The sequence below is a fragment of the Cynocephalus volans genome, chromosome X (assembly GCF_027409185.1).
Source record: "Cynocephalus volans isolate mCynVol1 chromosome X, mCynVol1.pri, whole genome shotgun sequence".
Taxonomy (NCBI): Eukaryota; Metazoa; Chordata; class Mammalia; order Dermoptera; family Cynocephalidae; genus Cynocephalus; species Cynocephalus volans.
Window position 1 is genome coordinate 164,168,741 of NC_084478.1, and position 5,879 is coordinate 164,174,619.

Below are 5,879 nucleotides of genomic sequence, written 5' to 3' on the forward strand. Positions count from 1 at the left end.
GGAAGAGAAATTGTATTTTTTAAAATTTTTGTAGGTTTTTAAAATTATTATTATTGTTTGTCAATTTGTATGTCTGTTAATGAAATGTTACCTGGAACTTCAACGTATATAATGATGTATAACAATACTGCCCTGGTTAAAATGGAAGCAGAGAGTCCAGAGCTGTGATCATTGACCTCCCTCTCCCATGACCCATGACCCTAATACTGCAACCATACATATATACATACACACACACTCTTCTTGGCAGCCTCTGGGATCTCTGCAGAATCCTGGGGCCCTGCAATAATAAACAGTGTGACCAACACTGCTCTAGAACACAGCCTAGAATCAGGAAGGAAACAAAAAGAGCCCCTGAGAATTCAAAAGAGATGTATCAAATTCCGATGTTCTCATTAACCTGCCTCCCTCTTGTTAGTGCCCTCTGCAACCTTATGAAATTTCTTTCTTCCCTCTTCAGGCAAAGAGAAGAGGAAAACATTGCAAGAAAAAGGACCACTGGTAGCTTTGAGTAATGAAAGCAAAACACAGAAACAACTTTCCAAAGCAGGCACCAAAATTAATGTAGAGTGATAGGCTGGGGTCATTGAGTATAGGGATGAGTTATCCTGAGGAGAACACTAAGTCAGGACACAATAAAATCATTGCTGCTCATATTCACCCTGAAGCTTTGAAGAAAGGCCCTGTATGGTTTATTCTGTTCAACGTAGAAGGCAGCGGAGTATACAATTCATTCAAGCAATATAGCCATCAAACAGGCTAAAATAAACCAAGCTTTGGTACTTAAAGGGTAGCATCCAGCCACCTAAATAACTCACATATGTGAAGCAGCTCATTTCCTACCAGAGCTTGACATATTAGGTGTTATGAGGAAGGAAGGAAGCCTCCATGAATGACAACATCTAACATACATCTCCAAACAAGCAACACATGCTTGAAAGTATTCTGTGCCTATGGACCGTGAATGTGGAAAATGAACAGAAGCCTTTCTCCTGTAATTCATCCAGCCCATACGGGTATAAACTGAGACTGTGTTCTGACAAGTATTTCCTGAATCAAAGCAGCTTTCTGCAAGCTAGGTCCAAATTGCTGTATCACTGACTGTGGACTTGTGTAATACAACGGACACTTTCAAGGCTCCTGGGGGCGTACAGGGAAGGGGGGCATTCAAAGAAGATCCAAGAGGGAGACCATTTGGAAATGGAAAAGATCACACAGGGAAATTAGTAGCAGCTTCTTTGTCAAGAAGAAATAATTGTGGGTCATGGCATTCGGATCTGGAGCCCACCAGACCACTACAGCTGTTGGTGTAGAAGGAACACATTCAGGAAACAAAGTAACCCTCAGACAGTGCTTACTGTTTTTCCCACTGGGAGTGTGCTGATCATGTAGATGATGTTATGCCACCTTTGATATGACTCAAATTAGAAGTGATCAGTAAGAGAGCTTGGCATTTCTCTTTTGCCAGAGAATTAAAATTCAAAACCTCTCAGGTGGTATGATATAAACAGGAAAGAATGCATTTGGTAGAAGGGTGTTGGCATGTAATGAGCCACGTCAGCTCGTCTCCTTAATAAAGCTGCTATTTTTTTTGTTTATGACCACCATAGCAGCCTAAGTGGTATTATGAGGCCACGGTAGTTGCAATGATTTTCTGTTTAATATACAGCTCAAATGCCATATGTGGTATATTTAAGGAATATGTGCAGAAGGAAAGGTGAACCATTCCTTAAGGTAGGAAGATCATCGGACTAGGAAACAGGATATTTGTTGTGCATCTGTGAGCAAGTCAATTTCTCAGTATATTGTCAATAAAATGAGGAAATTCAATACAAAGACCTCTAAGTGTCTGCTGTTATGGTTCTAACAAAAACTAGGATATGGTGCACAGAAAAGCTTGCAACTAGAATTAGGCAAAACTTGTAAAACCCTCTTGTTCATGGGTGTTCCATCATTTCACTGACACACTCTCAGTCACTAACACTATCATTATTGCATGGTGTTGGCTTGGGGTGTCTAGGACAGAATGTCCTTTGTAACTGATGGCAGTAGGCTTACTGGATGTCTAGATGTGGCTGGTAACATGCCAACTTTTAATGGACTGTCCAATTGTTCTGATGAATTTTATGAAAAGATTAAGAATATCTTGTTTCATAATGCCTGCCATATTCCCCTTCCCTGGAAGCCCCCTCAGTTACCTCCTTTGGGAGCAGTCTTACTTTCCTTGTGACTCACATCTCAATCATTAATTCAGACAGGGCAAGGACAAACTGCTGCAGATCTCTTTTGCTTCCATCCTCAGTTCATCCCCAAATGGTCACCATTCACACATGGAGACCTCATTTTGCCATTCATATATTTCAAGTCTTTAACACCTCCTAAATTGAGTGATTGTAAAAGAAACAGTTAATAAAATGAATATTTCATGAAGGCTTTTTCATGATGACAGTTTACATGAACACTGATTTCTAATTAAAAGTTTATTTTAATGACAAAAACTTGGAGAAAGCCTTTCTTAATCCCTGCCATCCCCCCACCCCCCGCCCAGTTGATTAGTACCAGCAATTTCCCAAACACTTGTTGCTGGTCAAGAGAGATTTAATTCCTTCCGCCAAAACTCATCTGGTGGGAGTATAAACTAGTACAGCCATTATGGAAAACAATATGGAGGTTCCTCAAAAAATTAAAAACAGAACTATCATTTGACCCAGCAACCCCACTACTGGGTATATACCCAAAGGAAATGAAGTCAGTATGTCGGGAAGATATCTTTACTCTCATGTTTTTTGCAGCACAATTTGCATTAGCCAAAATATAGAATCAACCTAAGTGTCCAACAACAGATGAATGCATAAAATATGTGGCATATATACAAAATGGAATACTACTCAGCCATAAAAAAGAATGAAATCCTGTCATTTGCAGCAACATGCATGGACTTGGAGGACATTATATTAAGTAAAGTAAGGCAGACACAGAAAGACAAATACCATATGACTTCACTCATATGTGGAATCTAAAGAAAAAAAGTTGATATTGTAGAAGCAGAGAATAGAGTAGTGGTTACGAGAGACTGGAGGTAGGGGAAGTGAGAGGCTGCTAATCAGTACAAAGTTACAATTAATTAGGAAAAATAAGTTCTGATTTTCTATTGCACAGTAGGGTGACTATGGTAACAGTTAAGTTTCTTATATTACATAATATCTAGAGGAGAGACTTTTGGACGTTTTTGGCACAAAGAAATGATAAAGGCATGAGATGATTGATACATTAACTACCCAGACCCTATTATTATACAACATATATACATATCAAAACATGAGATTTTACCCCATAAGTGTATACAATTACAGTGTGTAAGTTAAAATTTAGAAAAATAAGAGATCTCTGAGTTTCCTATGGACAAATGCACCCTGTTCTTATGATTGTGTTTTAATTCCAAATATACAACTCTATATATGCTAGCTTATATCTAAATATCCTGCACACAGATATGTATAATATGGTTGGCATAAATCAAATAATCAGTGAGACTCTCATGATGAATAAATAAGCCAACAGGAAGGGATTAATAGAGAAACTGCCTTAACTCTTTCATTCTAAGTTCTCATTGCATAAATTATTACTGCTAATTCATTTACTATTAATCATATGTTTAAAGGCTTCACAATTTATAAAACCTATTCTCATTTTACAGATAAGGAAATCAAGGCACAGAAGAAATGGTGAAATAATTTGTTCCATTTATCAATGTTTTTAATACCTTCTGTACTTGGAGCAGTGCTCTCTGCTACTGTCAATAACTCAATAACTCACAGCATGAAGTGACATCAGTTCATTTTAGATTCTTTTTTATTCCAAAACAACACTTAGAAAGAAGGAAAAGTGAAGAAGTTTCCAGTTCCTCACTCTACCATGGTCAACTAATAAGCTCTGTTGGAATAAAGCTCTCTTTATGATATTATCAATATTAAAAAATTAAGAAGAAAGCCAAATCATATATTGGTATGCACTGAGCAACTCAATGGCAAAGTTCCTTTCATGTTATGTTGTTGTGTGTCTTTACACAATGAAGCTACTTTCTCCTACATCTCTTACGCATTCCCAAACAATAGAAGATACACATGATCAGTTTGCAGCAGACAAGTGATGAAACTGACAAGTCCCACCACCTCTCAGTGATAACCCTCTTCCTCTTTAGGTATCCTGTGTTTTCCTGTTCTAAACCTTCCTCCCATCACAGAAGAACAGGACTTGATATCAGTCATTTCAGGGAAGAGTAGGGACATTCTGGAAAGGCCCTTGCACCCATTGGTTTATGGGGAAAGATCCCTCAAATCCAAGTATAAGCTAGCGTGCAAGCCTACTGACCAGCTCCTGCTCCTTAAGAATGCCACTGATATTAATAGTTCTGTATAAAGGGCTAAGGAAAGGGAAATCAAAAATTAGCATATTAACTATTTTCCTCTCTCTGGTCTATATATGCTTGAATGCTTCACTGGCCCGATTTCTGTTTATCGGTCAATGCTATGTTCCTCTCAGGGCAAAATACAGTCAGAAGAATTTTCATACTGAGAGGTTTAGAGTAGAGTTAGAAATTTAGAGCTAGAAATGATATTAAAGATATTCTAGTTAGGGATGAGAAAGTATGAGACTCCAAGATATGAAGTAGCTTGCCCAGACATGGCCTAGTAAGTAGCAGAGAGTAGTGAGCCCTCAGAAAATAGAAGCAGCTTGCTCTTCTACCCTACCTGCTTTGACTTGTGTCTCAAGTCAGAGTTTCTCTGGGACTGAGTCATTGGGCAGCTGAGATTCTAGAGAGTGCTACAGATCAATCCTAAGAACAAATTGGGAACCCAGGCCCCAGCCTAAACAACCAGTAATAAATAATAGACCCCAGCCTATCTGCCTGGTCCCAGGGTCCAATAACACAAGAGTGAGTGGTACCTGAGCACACAAATCCAGAAAGACATCATCATCTCCTTTATTATGAAAGGCTGAGGTTTCATCCCAATTAGGTGACAGGATGCTCCCATCTACTCATTGCTAATTTCCTCTTTCCTAACAGTTTGTTCCACCCCTTTCTTTAGCACTCTCTTCTCCAGTTCTACCAAAATCACGTTTATGTTTCCCAGTACATTACATTTTAGTTTACAATGAATTTTTGTTTTATTGTCATCCCAAAATCTATGTCTCCTAATGTTCTCAAGTGCATTTCTCTACCTTCCATGGGATTTTTTTCTTATTTGGCATAAAATGATTTTTTTATTATTAAGTAAGAAAACAGAAAATACAGAGAAGCAAAAATAAAAATAATCCATAATCCCACCACCTCTGGAATCAACACTGCTAACATTTGCAAAGCTTCTAAGCATAACTAGCCCTCAATTCTAACCCTTCCGACTAATCCCTGGACCAATCAATGTGGCCAGGAAGATTATGAATGGATGGATTTGGATTACCTACCCACTATGAACTGCAAAAAGGAGAGAAAATAATCCCCAAAGAAAGGTGGGTACAGATTGTTGGAGAGATATAAAGAAAAATGTCCACTGAAATAGTGATCTGATAATAATAGTCATATTACATCATACTACATAGTTTTGTATTACTAGTATGAATACATTTTTTTACCATTGTACCACTAGGGAAATTCTTAATACCAAAACAAATATTTCTCTTTCTAGCTTTTTCGTCTATTGTTTACCTGAGAGGAGCAGAAGAGAGGAAGCTGGGATTTTAAAAACAATACTGGCTACAAAAAAATCTCAAACTCCATTAGATTGTTTTTTTATTGGTTATGAATATTAATGGGGTACATATTTGATAGTTGCAGCCAAACCTGATCCCAGTTTATGCAAAATATTTCCTTAATCAAT